The sequence below is a fragment of the Schistocerca gregaria genome, chromosome 4 (assembly GCF_023897955.1).
Source record: "Schistocerca gregaria isolate iqSchGreg1 chromosome 4, iqSchGreg1.2, whole genome shotgun sequence".
Lineage (NCBI taxonomy): Eukaryota > Metazoa > Arthropoda > Insecta > Orthoptera > Acrididae > Schistocerca > Schistocerca gregaria.
The window spans coordinates 5407723-5428731 of record NC_064923.1 but is presented as its reverse complement, the minus strand read 5'-3'; the positions used below and the strand labels follow the sequence as shown (position 1 = coordinate 5428731).

At 26.8% G+C, this 21009-nt stretch overlaps 2 long non-coding RNA genes across 3 annotated transcripts in view; both read right to left on the bottom strand.

Moving 5' to 3' along the window:
• Positions 1–21009, bottom strand: part of LOC126267575 (uncharacterized) — a 59245-nt gene that overhangs the window by 13525 nt on the left and 24711 nt on the right. The gene's annotated exons all lie outside the window — the stretch shown is intronic.
• Positions 4288–20975, bottom strand: LOC126267579 (uncharacterized). Its single transcript, XR_007549038.1, has 2 exons — positions 19793–20975; positions 4288–4471 (listed from the first exon to the last, which is right to left on the bottom strand). It is a non-coding gene; the product is annotated as an uncharacterized LOC126267579 (long non-coding RNA).

The following is a 21009-nucleotide window of genomic DNA, read 5'->3' as shown; positions in this document are numbered from 1 at the left end:
GCAAATGGAGCATCTATATTTTTTATTTGTATTTACTTACATGTAGGACGGGGAATTTACTATGGATCTTATATATATATACATACCTGAATAATTGGTACAGTGATTTTATTTTTAGTTATAGCAACTGCATTTATAGGATATGTCTTACCCTGAGGCCAAATATCTTTTTGAGGTACAACAGTAATTACTAATTTATTATCAGCAATCCCATACTTAGGAACAGATTTAGTCCAATGAGTATGAGGAGGATTCGCTGTTGATAATGCAACATTAAATCGATTCTTCACATTCCATTTTGTATTACCATTTATTATTGCTGCTATAGCAGCAATTCATTTATTTTTTCTTCACCAAACAGGATCTAATAATCCTCTTGGACTAAATGGAGATATTGAAAAAATTCCATTCCATCCATACTTTACCTTTAAGGATTCTATTACATTTGTAATAATAACATCGTTATTAATTATACTATGTTTAATTAATCCTTACCTATTAGGAGATCCAGATAACTTTGTACCTGCCAACCCATTAGTAACACCAGTTCACATTCAACCAGAATGATATTTCCTATTTGCATATGCAATTCTACGATCTATCCCTAATAAGTTAGGAGGTGTTATTGCATTATTTTTATCAATTAGAATCTTAATAATTTTACCATTTTATAATAAAACACCATTCCGAGGCATTCAATTTTACCCTATTAATCAAATTTTATTCTGAGCGTTTGCAGGCTGGTGTTTATTTAATTTTTTATACTTTGGTTGCTAGATTACCTTTATTATTAGTTTTATTTAAGGTTTATGATTTTTCTAATACTTTATATTTTCCTTTATTGGTTGATTTTGGTTCTTATTATTTTATGTTTTATGTATTTATAATTTTGGCTTTTTTAGTTAAGATACCTATGTTTTTGGTTCATTTATGACTTCCTAAGGCTCATGTAGAGGCCCCTATTTCAGGTAGAATAATTCTTGCTGGTGTTTTATTAAAGTTAGGTGGTTATGGTATTTTTCGTGTTATAAAGGTTATTTCTTATTTGGGTTTAAAGTTTAATTATTTTTGATTGTCTTTAGGTTTATCTGGGGGTGTTATTGTAAGATTTATTTGTTTTCGTCAGGTTGATTTAAAGTCTTTAATTGCACATTCTTCTGTTGCTCATATAAGAATGGTTATTGGTGGATTGATGACTATGAATTGATGAGGTTGTGTAGGTTCTCTTTCTCTAATGGTTGGTCATGGTTTATGTTCTTCTGGTTTATTTTGTTTATCTAATATTATTTATGAACGTTTAGGTAGACGAAGATTATTAATTAACAAGAGTATAATTAATTTGATGCCAAGAATGGCTTTATGATGATTTCTTTTAAGATCATCAAATATGGCTGCTCCTCCTTCTTTAAATTTGGTAGGTGAAATTAGATTATTAAATAGAATTAGATCTTGATCTTCTTTTAGATTCTTTGCTTTGATTTTTTTATCTTTTTTTAGAGCTGTTTATACTTTGTATATATATTCTTATTCTCAGCATGGGAATTATTATTCTGGTGTTTATACTTGTTCTCTTGGTTATTTTCGTGAATATCATCTTTTACTTTTACATTGATTGCCTTTAAATATTCTCTGTTTAAAGGGTGAATATTTCTTTGTTTAGTTTGCTTAAGTATTTTAATTAAAAATATTGTTTTGTGGAATCAATGATATGAAGTTTTTCATCTTAGGCCGTGAATTTATTTTCTATTTGTTCTTTGAGTTTTTTTTCTTTGTTTATTTCGAGAACTATAATTTTTATTTTAGGTATTTATTATTTAATAATTGATTATAGAGTTTTTGTTGAGTGAGAGCTTTTCAATTTAAATGGTTCTATAGTTGTTATAACTTTAATTTTGGATTGAATATCTCTTATTTTTATATCTTTTGTTATATATATTTCTTCTTTGGTTATTTATTATAGAGAGGATTATATATCTGGTGAAAAGAATATAAATCGTTTTATTATTATTGTTTTAATATTTATTCTTCCTATAGGTTTTTTTAATTATTAGTCCTAATTTAATTAGAATTTTATTAGGTTGAGATGGTTTAGGTTTAGTTTCTTATTGTTTAGTTATTTATTATCAAAATGTAAAATCTTATAGTGCTGGTATATTAACTGCACTTTCTAATCGTATTGGTGATGTTGCTATTTTAATTTCTATTGCATGAATTTTAAATTTTGGTGGTTGAAATTATATTTATTATTATGATTTTATTTCTAATTCTTTTGAAATAAAGCTCATTACTATATTAATTGTTTTAGCAGCTATAACTAAGAGAGCTCAGATTCCTTTCTCTTCATGACTTCCTGCTGCTATAGCAGCTCCTACTCCTGTTTCTGCTTTAGTTCATTCTTCTACTCTTGTTACTGCTGGTGTTTATTTATTAATTCGTTTTAGACCAATATTGGGTACTTATAATTGTGGTTGATTTTTACTTTTAATTGGTTGTATAACTATATTTATGGCTGGATTGGGCGCTAATTTTGAGTTTGATTTAAAGAAGATTATTGCTCTTTCTACTTTAAGACAACTTGGTTTAATAATAAGAATTTTGGCTATAGGTTATCCAAAGCTTGCATTTTTTCATTTATTGGCTCATGCTTTATTTAAGGCATTATTATTTATATGTGCAGGTTCAATAATTCATAATTTGAAGGATTCTCAGGATATTCGTTTTATAGGATCAATTGTTAATTTCATACCTTTAACTTCAGTTTGTTTTAATGTTTCTAGTTTATCTTTGTGTGGAATACCTTTTTTAGCGGCATTTTATTCAAAGGATTTAATTCTTGAGATGGTTTGTTTAAGATGAATTAATTGTTTAACTTTTTTCTTTATTTTTTTTCTACTGGTTTAAATGCTTCTTATTCTTTTCGTTTGTTTTATTATTCAATATCTGGTGATAATAATTTTTATTCTAGATTTTCTTTTGATGATAAGGGTTATTATATTTCATTTGGAATAATTGGTCTATTGTTTGTTGCTGTTTTTGGTGGTAGTCTTTTATCTTGATTAACTTTTCCTATTCCTCATGTGATTGCTTTACCTTATTATTTAAAGTTTTTAACTATTACAGTTGTTATTTTAGGTGCTTATTTAGGTTATCTTATTTCTAATTTTGATTTTTCTCATAATTTATTTTCTTTAAGTATACTTTCTTTTGTTAGATTTGCTGGTTCTATATGATTTATACCTTTTCTTTCAACTAAGTTTATTAGATATATTCCTTTAAAAATAGGTTATTATTCATCTAAGTCATTTGATTATGGTTGAGGTGAATTACTTGGTGGTCAAGGTTTATATAGATTATTTATTTATTTAATTGGTTATATTCAAGGTTGATATGATTCTTATTTCAAGATTTATCTTTTAACTTTTATTTTTTGAATATTTATTTTGGTAATATTGTTTTTCGTTTACTTAAATAGCTTATAATTAGAGCGTGACACTGAAGATGTTAAGGAAGTATTTTTACTTTTAAGTATTTATAAATATAGATATATTATTTTTACAGTGAAAATGTAATGTTTTATTTAAACTATATAAATTTTAGAAATGTTAACAGAGTTTAACCGCTAATATAAAAAGTTAGCAGCTTTCATATTGGCTTTACATTTCCTCAATTGGAACTATTATAGTTCAATTATATTATTAACAGTAATACGCCTCTTTTTGGCTTCAATTAATAAGAATAAGGGTAGTACATACCAATCTTCCAGGTCGAAACTGACTGCAATATTTCGCTTCTTATTCTATTTAAGGTTCATTGATAATATCAATACTTTTTGAATGCAACCCAAATGTTATATTTAACTACAACCCTTTATTCTGCTCATTGTAATGCTCCTTGGTTTCATTCATGGTATAGTCCTCCTAATAGAACTAGAATAAAAAATATTGTTGATACTGTTCAGATTATAATGTCTGAAGTTTTAAAAATAATTACAATTGGTAGAATTAGTGCAATTTCTACATCAAAAATTAAAAAGATTACTGCGATTAGGAAGAATCGTATTGAGAATGGTATTCGTGCTGATGTTTTTGGATCAAACCCACATTCAAATGGTGATCTTTTTCCTCGATCATTAATTAATTTTTTTGATAGTGTTGTTGCCAGGATTATAACAATTATTGGAATAATAAATCTAATGAAAACTCTTGTTGATAGAATTAGAATTGTTTTTCTTGATTTATATCAAGCTTTCTGATTGGAAGTCAAATGTACTATTTATACTAGAAAAACAATTATCTACCTCATCAATAAATAGAGATATATAAGAATAATCATACTACGTCTACGAAGTGTCAGTATCATGCTGCTGCTTCAAATCCAAAGTGATGTCTTGGTGAAAATTGATTTATTGAGTGTCGAAGTAGACATGTTGATAAAAAGATTGTTCCAATAATTACGTGTAAACCATGGAATCCTGTTGCAACAAAGAATGTTGATCCATAAACTGCATCTGCAATGGTAAAAGGTGCTTCTCAATATTCATATGCTTGAAGTATTGTAAAGTATAGTCCTAATAACACTGTGAAGAATAATCCTTGTAGTGCTTGAGTATGATTAGATTCCATTAAACTATGATGTGCTCATGTTACTGTTACTCCTGATGCTAAAAGAATAGCTGTATTAAGTAATGGAATTTGTATAGGGTTAAAGGGTTGAATTCCTATTGGAGGTCATAGTATTCCTAGTTCAATTGTTGGTGCTAATCTTCTTCTAAAGAATGCTCAAAAAAATGAAACGAAAAATAATACCTCTGATGCAATAAATAAAATTATTCCTCATCGTAATCCAATTGATACAAATCCTGTATGTAATCCTTGATATGTTCCTTCTCGTACTACATCTCGTCATCATTGAATTATAGTTAGTAGGGTAATTCCAAATCCAATTATGAATAAGTTAATATTAAATAGGTGGAATCATTTTGCTAGTCCTGATACTAGGACTATTGCTCCAATTGCTCCTGTTAATGGTCAAGGTCTATAGTCTACTAAGTGGAATGGGTGGTTTGAGTGAGTTGTTAACATAGGTTTAATATACTTCTCTAGAATATAGAGTTCTTAGAATTGAGAAAACATAGGCTTGAATTATTGCTACTGCTGATTCTAGAATTAATAGAAGTATTTGTCCAATAATTAGTAATGAGATTAAGTTTATTGCTATAGATGGTCCTGTGTTTCCTAATAAGGTTAATAATAAGTGTCCTGCAATTATATTTGCTGCCAACCGTACTGCTAATGTACCTGGTCGAATAACATTACTAATTGTTTCAATTAGTACTATAAATGATATTAATGCAGGCGGTGTACCTTGTGGTACAAGGTGTGTAAATATATGATTAATATGGTTAATTCATCCAAATAATATAAATCTTAGCCATATAGGTAGGGCAATTGCAAATGTTAATGCTAAATGTCTTGTTCTAGTAAAAATATAAGGGAATAATCCTATGAAATTGTTAAATAATATTATAATAAAAATTGAGATGAAAATGAATGTTGTTCCATTAAATGATTTTGGTCCAAGAAATGTTTTAAATTCATTATGTAAGGTTAAATTTAGTTTATTTCAGATAATGTTAATTCGTGATGGTGTAGGTCAAAATAGTGATGGGATTAATAATAGTCCTAGAAATGTTCTAGTTCAATTTAATGATAAATTAAAGATGTTAGTTGATGGGTCAAATGTTGAGAATAAATTTGTTATCATTTTCAATTTAAGTACTTTCAGTCATCTGATGAATTTCAAGGTGTACTAATTTTTTTTAGTTACTTTAGATTGACCCTCTAATGTTATTTATTTTAACTAACTCCTTAAATTATCTTAGATAATCACTTAATAAATAAATTTACTGAAGTTCTTTCAATTACAATTGGTATAAATCTGTGGTTTGCTCCACAGATTTCTGAGCATTGTCCAAAGAATAATCCAGGTCGATTTATTGTGAATGTTCCTTGATTTAACCGACCTGGCGTTGCATCAATTTTAACCCCTAATGCAGGAACTGCTCATGAGTGTAGAACATCTGATGCTCTTGTTAATACTCGTACTTCTGTATTTATTGGTAGCATTGTTCGGTTATCTACATCTAGTAGTCGGAATCCTTCATTTTCTAGGTCTTGTTCTGGTGTTATATAAGTGTCAAATTCTACGTCTATGAAGTCTGAATATTCATATCTTCAATATCATTGTCGTCCAATGGTTTTAATTGTAATTATTGCATCTACTGAATCATCAAGTAAATATAATAGTCGTAATGATGGAAGGGCAATAAAAATTAATGTAATTGCTGGTAAAGCTGTTCAGTATTGTTTCAATTAAATGTCCATGAAGTATATTACGGTTAGTATAGGCAATAAATAATATATAACTTAGGGCATAACCTACAATTACTGTAATTAATAATAATACGACCATAGTATGATCATGAAAGAATGATAATTGCTCCATTAATGGTGAAGCTCCATCTTGAAGAGATAAATTTGATCATGTTGCCATTAATAAATATTTTCTAATAAAAGGTCAAACCTTTATTTGTAGAGCTTAAATCTACTGCACTAATCTGCCATATTAGAATCTAGAGATTAATGGTAATTCTGAGTAACTATGTTCTGCAGGAGGGTTATTTTGTAGTCATTCTGTTGATCTTCTTATGTTAGCTCTAAATATAATTGCTCGGTTTGTAATCATTCTTTCTCATATAATTACAATGAATATAATGATTCCTACAATAGAAATTGTAGACCCAATTCTTGATACTACGTTTCATGATGTATATGCGTCTGGGTAGTCAGAGTATCGTCGAGGTATTCCTGCTAATCCTAGGAAGTGTTGAGGAAAGAATGTTAAATTTACTCCAATGAATATAATTGTAAATTGGATTTTTAATCATGTATTATTTATAGTTAATCCTGTAAATAGTGGATATCATTGAATGACACCTCCTATAATTGCAAATACTGCTCCTATAGATAATACATAATGAAAGTGGGCTACTACATAATATGTATCATGTAATACAATATCAAGTGATGAATTTGCTAATACTAATCCTGTTAATCCACCAATTGTAAATAGGAAAATAAATCCTAGAGCTCATAATAATGGTGGATTGAACTTGAATTTAGTTCCATATAATGTAGCTAATCATCTAAATACCTTAATTCCTGTAGGTACAGCAATAATTATTGTTGCTGATGTAAAATATGCTCGTGTGTCAACATCCATTCCTACTGTAAATATATGATGTGCTCATACAATAAATCCTATTAGTCCAATTGATAGTATAGCATAAATTATACCTAATGTTCCAAATGATTCAATTTTTCCTCTTTCTTGACATACAATATGTGAAATAATTCCGAACCCCGGTAGAATTAAAATATAAACTTCTGGGTGTCCAAAGAATCAAAATAGATGTTGATATAGAATTGGGTCACCCCCTCCTGCAGGGTCAAAGAATGATGTATTTAAATTTCGATCTGTTAATAATATAGTAATAGCTCCTGCTAAAACTGGAAGTGAAAGAAGGAGAAGTAATGCTGTAATAGCTACAGATCATACAAATAAAGGTGTTTGATCTAAAGTTATACTTTCTGATCGTATATTAATTGCTGTTGTAATGAAATTCACTGCACCAAGAATAGATGATACACCTGCTAAGTGCAGTGAAAAAATAGCTAGATCTACAGATGCACCCCCGTGTGCAATAGCTCCTGCTAGAGGAGGGTAAACTGTTCATCCTGTACCAGCACCATTATCTACTATAGAAGATGTAAGAAGAAGGGTTAGTGAAGGTGGTAGTAATCAAAAACTTATATTATTTATTCGTGGAAATGCTATATCTGGTGCACCAATTATTAGTGGAACAAGTCAATTACCAAATCCACCAATTATAATAGGTATTACTATAAAGAAAATTATTACGAATGCGTGAGCTGTAATAATAACATTATAAATCTGGTCATCCCCAATTAGAGATCCGGGTTGGCCAAGTTCAGCACGAATAAGTATTCTTATTGATGTTCCTACTATTCCTGCTCATGCTCCAAATATGAAGTTAAAGTACCAATGTCCTTATGGTTTGTTGAGAATAATCATTTTTGCGGTAAGATGGCTGAATTTTAGGTGGTAGACTGTAAATCTACTTATGAGATGTTTTCTCTCTTATCATATTTAGGTCTTATATTCAATTATGATTCTAGACTGCAATTCTAGAGGTGTAAAATTTTACTAAGGCCTAAAAGATTATTCTTTTAATTATAACTTTGAAGGTTATTAGTTTGATTAACTTAAGTCCTTAGTATAATGAAATTAAGGTTGATGTTGAAATCAATCCTATTGTTGAAATTATTACAGTTATAGGAAGAATGATTCTTGATTTTTGGGACTTTATCTTTATAGATCACGAATTTTCTGTGTATGATATAATTAGAGCTGAGAATCTAATACGTATATAGTAGTAGAGTGTAATTGTAGTTAATACAACTATAATAGTTATAATAGTTGTTATATTGTTTTCTATTAATGATTGTATTACAATCCATTTTGGTAAGAATCCAAGGAATGGTGGTAGTCCACCTAAAGATAATAAAGATAAGAATATTATGAATTTAATTTCGGTTTTTATATTTCTGGCTGAATAAATTTGATTAAATAATAAAACTATAATTAATCTTAATAGTGAGTAAATAATGAAGTATAGTTCTCAGATGTTTTCTCTGACTGTTAATGATCTAATTATTCAACCTAGATGTCTGATTGATGAATATGCTAAAAGTTGTCGTAAGGATGTTTGATTTAAACCTCCTATTGCCCCAATAATAATTCTTAAGATAATAATTGTTCAAATAAAAGTTCTTAATTGAATACAATAAGATAAGACCATTATTGGGGCGATTTTTTGTCATGTTATTAATGTTAAACAATTATTTCATCTTGATGCTCCTATAACTTCTGGAAATCAGAAATGGAAAGGTGCAGCTCCAATCTTTAATAATAGTCTAGATCTAATTATTATTGATGGGATAAATTCTGTTTCCCATCCCATGGGATATTTTATTTGAATCAGCAAAATTGAAAATAATAATATTGTCGATGCTATTGCTTGGACAATAAAATATTTAATTGATGATTCATTTATTATTATATTTTTATTTCTTGTTAGGAGCGGAATAAATGAAAGTAAGTTGATCTCAAGTCCTATTCAAACCCCAAATCAGGAATTTGATGAAATGGACAGGATCGTTCCTATCATTAATGTTGATAGGAAGAGAAGTTTTGTAGAGTTGTTGGTCATTAAAAAGGAGAGGATTGATACCTCTATAAATGGGGTATGAACCCATTAGCTTGTTTAGCTTACCTTTTTACATTAAGGTTTATGATGCACGTTAGTTTTTGATACTAAAGGAGGTAGTTTAATTCTATCTTATGTAATTTTAATGAAGGTAATTTTATTTACTTTATTTACCCTATCAAGGTAACCCTTTAATCAGGCACTTCATTTATTTAATATATAAATCGAAAGTTTTTTTTTGAAATTCTTTTATATATTATTTTGTTTAATTAGGATTAATTTATCCTGCTCATTTTATATATATATATATATATATATATATATATATATATATATATATATATATATATATATATATATATATATAACAAATAATTTATATTAATATATTACATTTAATTGAAATTAAAGTATTATAAGTTCATCTTACCATTATCAATTGACTATTTTAATGCAATTATTTACCTAGGATTATAGCTACTTATGTTTTTAGCTTAAAATAGGTTATTATAATATAATATATATAATAATATGTAATTTAATATTTAATATTATTATAATTGGATATAATAAATAAAATTATTAATTTAAATATAAAATATTATAATTAATATAAATAATTATATAAATTATAATAATATAATTATGTAAATTATCTATAATTAGATTATTTAACTAATATATATGAAAGTTAACTTAATATAAAAAAAAGAATTCATATTAATAACATATTATATTAAATTACATAATTGTATAAAATATATTTATTATATTATTTAATCTTTCTTTATTTATTAGTGAAAAGAAAGATTAAATAAGAAAGAATATAATACATTTATTGCTATACATGTTCCATATTAATCTTTAATTATATATAATAGAGAAGTTGTTGTGGTCATACATAGAGGCGTTTCTTTTTTTTTTGCTAATGTTTGTGGTTTTTTTCTTTTTTTTTCTTTAAATATTTGAATCTTTTATTTTTTCCTGAATTAATAGATTTAAAATTTTCTTATTTTTTATTGTTAAAAGTTTTATTCTTGCTTGTTTATTCACTTTTTCTTTGTATTATATGTAAGTTTTGTTAGACTAAATGTTCTTTTTGCAGTAATTTGATTTAATTACCAAGTGATTTTGGATTTAGCAATTGATTTAGTATCGGCATAATTCGTGCCAGCAGCTGCGGTTATACGATTGATACAAGTGAATATTATTGGTTAAAACAGTTGTTTATATTATTAGGGTTGAAATATAAATTTGTAAGGTGAAATGTTAAAATTTATTTGTGGCCCTTTTTATGAATCTGTGAAATTTAAATAATAAACTAGGATTAGATACCCTATTATTTTAAATGTTAATTATATTTACCAGGGTACTATTAGTTAAGGTCTTTAAACCCAAAGAATTTGGCGGTATCTCATTCCATTCAGAGGAACCTACCCCATGATTGATAATACACGATTTACTCTACTTAATTTATTTGTTTGTATATCTCCGTTATCAGAGAATCTTTTTAGAGTTATAATTCTCAAGATTTATAATTATAAAATATATCAGGTCAAGGTGCAGCTTATAGTTAAGAGGAGGTGGGTTACAATAGTAATTTAATTTATTTAATTTAACTGATATTGGCTCTGAGATGTGTACACATCGCCCGTCGCTCTCATTATTGATTATTCTATTTTATTTTAAAGTAGCTTCAATTTAGATGAGATAAGTCGTATCATAGTAGATGTACTGGAAAGTGTATCTAGGAAGAGTTTCAAGATATAACTTATTAGTAAAGTGTTTCATTTACACTGAAAATTTTTCTGTGCAAATCAGGATATCTTGATTATTTATTTTATTATATTTATTTTTTGTTTATTTAATTATTTAATATAAATAATTTTATTGTATTTTTGTCTTAGTATATATTATAGAATTGATTTTTTAAATTATAGTTTATTGGTAATGTAAGTGTTTTATGAAATATTATTTTAAATTTTTTTAAGTAGATTTTATTTATTGTACATTTTGTATCAGGGTTTATCAAAATTTTAGTATTTATTTTACTTGTCTCGATTTGGGTTGATTTATAAATAATTTATAGTTAATGTATCATAATTATTATTAAATTATTTATAGAAATGAGATGTTAATCGTTTCCCAAGATATCTAGTTTCTTAAGAAAAAATTTAATTTTTTAAAGTTATTTGTTTTTATTTAATTTTTTAAGTAAAAATATTAACTTATTTATTCTTTAAGGGATAAGCTTTGAAGTTAATAACCTATAATTTATTTTATAGAAATATAATAGTAAGCTTTAAACCAGCTATCTTTAAGATTACGTTTTAGTTCATTATTTTTTATTTTGATTTTATAAATATTTTAGGTTTTTTATTAAGATTATTAATTTAATTTTAAAATTTTTGTAATAATGATAGAATTAGTATATTTATTTGTATGAAATTTCTACCTTGTGAACTTATTATAAGGAACTAGGCAAAATTGATTTCCGCCTGTTTATCAAAAACATGTCCTCTTGTTTATATTTTGAGGTCTGGCCTGCTCACTGAGCGTATTTTTAAAGAGCCGCGGTATTTTGACCGTGCAAAGGTAGCATAATCATTAGTCTCTTAATTAGTGGCTGGAATGAATGGCTTGACGAGAAATCAACTGTCTCTTAATAAATTTTTGAATTTAACTTTTGAGTCAAAAGGCTTAAATTCTTCTTTAGGACGAGAAGACCCTATAGAGCTTGACATTTTACTTTTATATAGTTTTTTGTTTGTCTTTCTATATTTAATGATGATGTTTTGTTGGGGTGACATGAAGAATAGATAAACTCTTCATTATTATATCATTTATTTATGTTTGTTATTTTGATCCATAATTTATGATCATAAGATTAAGTTACCTTAGGGATAACAGCGTAATTGTTTTTGAGAGCTCATATCAACAAAGCAGATTGCGACCTCGATGTTGGATTAAGAAAAATTTTGGGTGCAGGAGCCCAATGATTAGGTCTGTTCGACCTTTAAATTCTTACATGATCTGAGTTCAGACCGGCATGAGCCAGGTCGGTTTCTATCCTAAGATTGTTAATCCATATTAGTACGAAAGGACCATATGGTTAAAATATTTTTTGTTATATTGATTAATATTAATTTATTTACTATTTTGACAGATTAATGTGTTGAATTTAGAATTCATTTATGTAGATTTTTTCTACAAATAGTATTGATACTTTATGATTTATTTATATTTATTTTGAATTTTCTTTTATTGGTTATTTGTGTTTTAATTAGTGTTGCCTTTTTAACTTTATTAGAGCGTAAGGTTTTAGGTTATATTCAGATTCGAAAGGGTCCAAATAAGGTAGGTTTTGTTGGAATTCCTCAGCCATTTAGAGATGCTATTAAGTTAATTTGTAAGGAGCAGCCAATTCCTATTATATCTAATTACCTACTTTATTATTTTTCCCCTGTTTTTAATTTAATGATTTCTTTAGCCGTTTGAGTAATTTTTCCTTATTTAACTTATATGTGTTCTTTTTCTTATGGATTTTTATTTTTTTTATGTTGTACTAGATTAGGTGTTTATACTGTTATAATTGCTGGTTGATCTTCTAATTCAAATTATTCATTATTAGGTTCTCTTCGTTCTGTTGCTCAAACAATTTCTTATGAAGTTAGTTTAGCTTTAATTTTATTGTCTTTAATTATTTTAATTGGTAGTTTTAATATGTTTGATTTTATAAACTATCAGCTTTATTGTTGATTTATTATTATTTCTTTTCCTTTAGCTTTAGCTTGTTTTGCTTCTTGCTTAGCTGAAACTAATCGTACTCCTTTTGATTTTGCTGAAGGGGAATCTGAGTTAGTTTCAGGATTTAATATTGAGTATGGTGCGGGTGGTTTTACTTTAATTTTTTTAGCTGAATATACTAGAATTGTCTTCATAAGAATGTTATTGGCTTTAATTTTTTTGGGCGGTGATTTTTATTCTTTTATATTTTTTATTAAGCTTGCTATTATATCTTTTGGTTTTATTTGGGTTCGTGGAACAATACCATGGTTCCGTTATGATAAATTAATGTACTTAGCTTGAAAAAGTTTTTTACTTTTATCTTTGAATTTTTTTATTTTCTTTGTTGGTTTAAAGATTTTATTTATCTCATTTGTTTAGTGAAATTTTTTGAGAAAAGTTAATAGAAGAGTTAAACTTATAATTTTATGTTTTCAAAACATATGCTTTTCCTAAGCTAATTAACTTTATTCCTTAATTAATTTATCTCATGCATTTGCGACATGGACATTAATTAAGAAATATGTGAAGTAAATAATTGTTAAGATTTGACCTGTTATAATATAAGGTTCTTCAACAGATCGTTTACCAATTCACGTTAGTAAGCATACAACAACTACTATAATTCAGAATAAAATTTGATTAATAGGGTAAAATTGAATGCCTCGGAATGGTGTTTTATTATAAAATGGTAAAATTATTAAGATTCTAATTGATAAAAATAATGCAATAACACCTCCTAAATTATTAGGGATAGATCGTAGAATTGCATATGCAAATAGGAAATATCATTCTGGTTGAATGTGAACTGGTGTTACTAATGGGTTGGCAGGTACAAAGTTATCTGGATCTCCTAATAGGTAAGGATTAATTAAACATAGTATAATTAATAATGATGTTATTATTACAAATGTAATAGAATCCTTAAAGGTAAAGTATGGATGGAATGGAATTTTTTCAATATCTCCATTTAGTCCAAGAGGATTATTAGATCCTGTTTGGTGAAGAAAAAATAAATGAATTGCTGCTATAGCAGCAATAATAAATGGCAATACAAAATGGAATGTGAAGAATCGATTTAATGTTGCATTATCAACAGCGAATCCTCCTCATACTCATTGGACTAAATCTGTTCCTAAGTATGGGATTGGTGATAATAAATTAGTAACTACTGTTGTACCTCAAAAAGATATTTGGCCTCAGGGTAAGACATATCCTATAAATGCAGTTGCTATAACTAAAAGTAAAATCACTGTACCAATTATTCAGGTATGTATATATATATATAAGATCCATAGTAAATTCCCCGTCCTACATGTAAGTAAATACAAATAAAAAATATAGATGCTCCATTTGCGTGTAAGGTTCGGATAATTCAACCATTATTTACGTCTCGGCAGATGTGTACTACACTACTGAATGCTATTTCAATATTTGTTGTATAATGTATAGCTAAAAATAGTCCAGTTACGATTTGAATTACCAAACATAACCCTAATAGGGATCCAAAATTTCATCAAAATGAAATATTTGTTGGGGCAGGTAAATCAATTAAAGAGTTATTAATAATTTTAATTAAAGGATGTCTTAATCGTAAGGGTTTATTCATTAGTAATTATCTTATTTTACGAATAGGTCCCTGATTAATATTGGCGATTTTAACAACTGCTAGTAGTGCTAAAAATAAATAAATTATTATTATTATTGTAATAATGAATGTTGGTCTATTATATAATTTTTCTAAAGATATTGTTATTTCTTGATAATTGATTGAATTATCAATATTTATAGTTTCGGTGTTTTTGAAAAAGTCTATAAATATAGATATATCTAGAATAATTAATATTAATATGATAAATACTCACATTATTAATGTAATAATTATAGTGATTGATTTAGGCTGAAATATTTCGTTTGATGCAATTCTTGTAATGTAAATAAATAATACTAGTATACCACCAAGAAATGTTAAAAATAAAATATATGATAATCAATATCTTTCTATTATTGTTCCTGTTATTAATCCAACTAGGAAGGTTTGAAGGATAATAAAAAGCATTATTGATATTGGGTGTCTTAATTTAATAAAATTAATATTTATTACATTTGATAATGATATAATTATTATTTTGATCATTTCAGGGGTTAGTTTATTTAAAATACCGGTTTTGGGGACCGATGATGGAAGCTTTTCCACCTCTGAAGTTTTAAAAGTGGGGGCTGGACTTATTTCCGGTTTACAAGACCGGCGTTTTTTTTAAACTATTAAAACTAATGTTTATATTCTCTATTTTTACTTCTTTATTGATTTATTTTGCTGGTGTTTATGTTTTTTCTTCTAAACGTAAACATTTATTAATGGTTCTTTTGAGATTAGATTATATTGTTCTTTCTTTATTTATGTTAGTTATTGTTTTTCTTATTGAGTTTGATTATGATTATTTTTTTCCTGTTATTTTTTTAGTTTTTTCTGTTTGTGAGGGTGCTTTAGGTCTTTCTATTTTAGTTTCAATAATTCGTTCTCATGGTAATGATTTTTTTAATTCTTTTGGTTTATCTTTATGTTAAAGTATTTATTTATAACTATTTTTTTGATCCCTCTTTGTTTATTAAATAATTGTTGATGGTTGGTTCATTCTTTAATGTTTCTGTCGGGTTTTGTTTTTATAATTTGTGTTTATTCATATGCTGATTTGAATATAATTAGATATTATTTTGGTATTGATTATTTTTCTTTTAGTTTAATTTTACTTAGTTTTTGGATTTGTTCTTTAATAATCACTGCTAGAGGTTCAGTTTATTTAAGTTCATATCATTCTAATTTTTTTGTTTTTATGGTTTTGATTTTAATAATTATGCTTTATTGTTCATTTGCTAGATTAAGTCTTCTTTCTTTTTATATTTTTTTTGAGGCTAGATTAGTTCCTACTTTACTTTTAATTTTGGGTTGGGGTTATCAACCTGAGCGTTTGCAGGCTGGTGTTTATTTAATTTTTTATACTTTGGTTGCTAGATTACCTTTATTATTAGTTTTATTTAAGGTTTATGATTTTTCTAATACTTTATATTTTCCTTTATTGGTTGATTTTGGTTCTTATTATTTTATGTTTTATGTATTTATAATTTTGGCTTTTTTAGTTAAGATACTTATGTTTTTGGTTCATTTATGACTTCCTAAGGCTCATGTAGAGGCCCCTATTTCAGGTAGAATAATTCTTGCTGGTGTTTTATTAAAGTTAGGTGGTTATGGTATTTTTCGTGTTATAAAGGTTATTTCTTATTTGGGTTTAAAGTTTAATTATTTTTGATTGTCTTTAGGTTTATCTGGGGGTGTTATTGTAAGATTTATTTGTTTTCGTCAGGTTGATTTAAAGTCTTTAATTGCATATTCTTCTGTTGCTCATATAAGAATGGTTATTGGTGGATTGATGACTATGAATTGATGAGGTTGTGTAGGTTCTCTTTCTCTAATGGTTGGTCATGGTTTATGTTCTTCTGTTTTATTTTGTTTATCTAATATTATTTATGAACGTTTACGTAGACGAAGATTATTAATTAACAAGGGTATAATTAATTTGATGCCAAGAATGGCTTTATGATGATTTCTTTTAAGATCATCAAATATGGCTGCTCCTCCTTCTTTAAATTTGGTAGGTGAAATTAGATTATTAAATAGAATTATATCTTGATCTTCTTTTAGATTCTTTGCTTTGATTTTTTTATCTTTTTTTAGAGCTGTTTATACTTTGTATATATATTCTTATTCTCAGCATGGGAATTATTATTCTGGTGTTTATACTTGTTCTCTTGGTTATTTTCGTGAATATCATCTTTTACTTTTACATTGATTGCCTTTAAATATTCTCTGTTTAAAGGGTGAATATTTCTTTGTTTAGTTTGCTTAAGTATTTTAATTAAAAATATTGTTTTGTGGAATCAATGATATGAAGTTTTTCATCTTAGGCCGTGAATTTATTTTCTATTTGTTCTTTGAGTTTTTTTTCTTTGTTTATTTCGAGAACTATAATTTTTATTTTAGGTATTTATTATTTAATAATTGATTATAGAGTTTTTGTTGAGTGAGAGCTTTTCAATTTAAATGGTTCTATAGTTGTTATAACTTTAATTTTGGATTGAATATCTCTTATTTTTATATCTTTTGTTATATATATTTCTTCTTTGGTTATTTATTATAGAGAGGATTATATATCTGGTGAAAAGAATATAAATCGTTTTATTATTATTGTTTTAATATTTATTCTTTCTATAGGTTTTTTAATTATTAGTCCTAATTTAATTAGAATTTTATTAGGTTGAGATGGTTTAGGTTTAGTTTCTTATTGTTTAGTTATTTATTATCAAAATGTAAAATCTTATAGTGCTGGTATATTAACTGCACTTTCTAATCGTATTGGTAATGTTGCTATTTTAATTTCTATTGCATGAATGTTAAATTTTGGTGGTTGAAATTATATTTATTATTATGATTTTATTTCTAATTCTTTTGAAATAAAGCTCATTACTATATTAATTGTTTTAGCAGCTATAACTAAGAGAGCTCAGATTCCTTTCTCTTCATGACTTCCTGCTGCTATAGCAGCTCCTACTCCTGTTTCTGCTTTAGTTCATTCTTCTACTCTTGTTACTGCTGGTGTTTATTTATTAATTCGTTTTAGACCAATATTGGATACTTATAATTGTGGTTGATTTTTACTTTTAATTGGTTGTATAACTATATTTATGGCTGGATTGGGCGCTAATTTTGAGTTTGATTTAAAGAAGATTATTGCTCTTTCTACTTTAAGACAACTTGGTGTAATAATAAGAATTTTGGCTATAGGTTATCCAAAGCTTGCATTTTTTCATTTATTGGCTCATGCTTTATTTAAGGCATTATTATTTATATGTGCAGGTTCAATAATTCATAATTTGAAGGATTCTCAGGATATTCGTTTTATAGGATCAATTGTTAATTTCATACCTTTAACTTCAGTTTGTTTTAATGTTTCTAGTTTATCTTTGTGTGGAATACCTTTTTTAGCGGGATTTTATTCAAAGGATTTAATTCTTGAGATGGTTTGTTTAAGATGAATTAATTGTTTAATTTTTTTCTTTATTTTTTTTCTACTGGTTTAACTGCTTCTTATTCTTTTCGTTTGTTTTATTATTCAATATCTGGTGATAATAATTTTTATTCTAGATTTTCTTTTGATGATAAGGGTTATTATATTTCATTTGGAATAATTGGTCTATTGTTTGTTGCTGTTTTTGGTGGTAGTCTTTTATCTTGATTAATTTTTCCTATTCCTCATGTGATTGCTTTACCTTATTATTTAAAGTTTTTAACTATTACAGTTGTTATTTTAGGTGCTTATTTAGGTTATCTTATTTCTAATTTTGATTTTTCTCATAATTTATTTTCTTTAAGTATACTTTCTTTTGTTAGATTTGCTGGTTCTATATGATTTATACCTTTTCTTTCAACTAAGTTTATTAGATATATTCCTTTAAAAATAGGTTATATTCATCTAAGTCATTTGATTATGGTTGAGGTGAATTACTTGGTGGTCAAGGTTTATATAGATTATTTATTTATTTAATTGGTTATATTCAAGGTTGATATGATTCTAATTTCAAGATTTATCTTTTAACTTTTATTTTTTGAATATTTATTTTGGTAATATTGTTTTTCGTTTACTTAAATAGCTTATAATTAGAGCGTGACACTGAAGATGTTAAGGAAGTATTTTTACTTTTAAGTATTTATAAATATAGATATATTATTTTTACAGTGAAAATGTAATGTTTTATTTAAACTATATAAATTTTAGAAATGTTAACGGAGTTTAGCCGCTAATATAAAAAGTTAGCAGCTTTCATATTGGCTTTACATTTCCTTAATTGGAACTATTATAGTTCAATTATATTATTAACAGTAATACGCCTCTTTTTGGCTTCAATTAATAAGAATAATGGTAGTACATACCAATCTTCCAGGTCGAAACTGACTGCAATATTTCGCTTCTTATTCTATTTAAGGTTCATTGATATTATCAATACTTTTTGAATGCAACCCAAATGTTATATTTAACTACAACCCTTTATTCTGCTCATTGTAATGCTCCTTGGTTTCATTCATGGTATAGTCCTCCTAATAGAACTAGAATAAAAAATATTATTGATACTGTTCAGATTATAATGTCTGAAGTTTTAAAAATAATTACAATTGGTAGAATTAGTGCAATTTCTACATCAAAAATTAAAAAGATTACTGCGATTAGGAAGAATCGTATTGAGAATGGTATTCGTGCTGATCTTTTTGGATCAAACCCACATTCAAATGGTGATCTTTTTTCTCGATCATTAATTAATTTTTTTGATAGTGTTGTTGCCAGGATTATAACAATTATTGGAATAATAAATCTAATGAAAACTCTTGTTGATAGAATTAGAATTGTTTTTCTTGATTTATATCAAGCTTTCTGATTGGAAGTCAAATGTACTATTTATACTAGAAAAACAATTATCTACCTCATCAATAAATAGAGATATATAAGAATAATCATACTACGTCTACGAAGTGTCAGTATCATGCTGCTGCTTCAAATCCAAAGTGATGTCTTGGTGAAAATTGATTTATTGAGTGTCGAAGTAGACATGTTGATAAAAAGATTGTTCCAATAATTACGTGTAAACCATGGAATCCTGTTGCAACAAAGAATGTTGATCCATAAACTGCATCTGCAATGGTAAAAGGTGCTTCTCAATATTCATATGCTTGAAGTATTGTAAAGTATAGTCCTAATAACACTGTGAAGAATAATCCTTGTACTGCTTGAGTATGATTAGATTCCATTAAACTATGATGTGCTCATGTTACTGTTACTCCTGATGCTAAAAGAATAGCTGTATTAAGTAATGGAATTTGTATAGGGTTAAAGGGTTGAATTCCTATTGGAGGTCATAGTATTCCTAGTTCAATTGTTGGTGCTAATCTTCTTCTAAAGAATGCACAAAAAAAAGAAACGAAAAATAATACCTCTGATGCAATAAATAAAATTATTCCTCATCGTAATCCAATTGATACAAATCCTGTATGTAATCCTTGATAAGTTCCTTCTCGTACTACATCTCTTCATCATTGAATTATAGTTAGTAGGGTAATTCCAAATCCAATTATGAATAAGTTATTATTAAATAGGTGGAATCATTTTGCTAGTCCTGATACTAGGACTATTGCTCCGATTGCTCCTGTTAATGGTCAAGGTCTATAGTCTACTAAGTGGAATGGGTGGTTTGAGTGAGTTGTTAACATAGGTTTAATATACTTCTCTAGAATATAGAGTTCTTAGAATTGAGAAAACATAGGCTTGAATTATTGCTACTGCTGATTCTAGAATTAATAGAAGTATTTGTCCAATAATTAGTAATGAGATTAAGTTTATTGCTATAGATGGTCCTGTGTTTCCTAATAAGGTTAATAATAAGTGTCCTGCAATTATATTTGCTGCCAACCGTACTGCTAATGTACCTGGTCGAATAACATTACTAATTGTTTCAATTAGTACTATAAATGATATTAATGCAGGCGGTGTACCTTGTGGTACAAGGTGTGTAAATATATGATTAGTATGGTTAATTCATCCAAATAATATAAATCTTAACCATATAGGTAGGGCAATTGCAAATGTTAATGCTAAATGTCTTGTTCTAGTAAAAATATAAGGGAATAATCCTATGAAATTGTTAAATAATATTATAATAAAAATTGAGATGAAAATGAATGTTGTTCCATTAAATGATTTTGGTCCAAGAAGTGTTTTAAATTCATTATGTAAGGTTAAATTTAGTTTATTTCAGATAATGTTAATTCG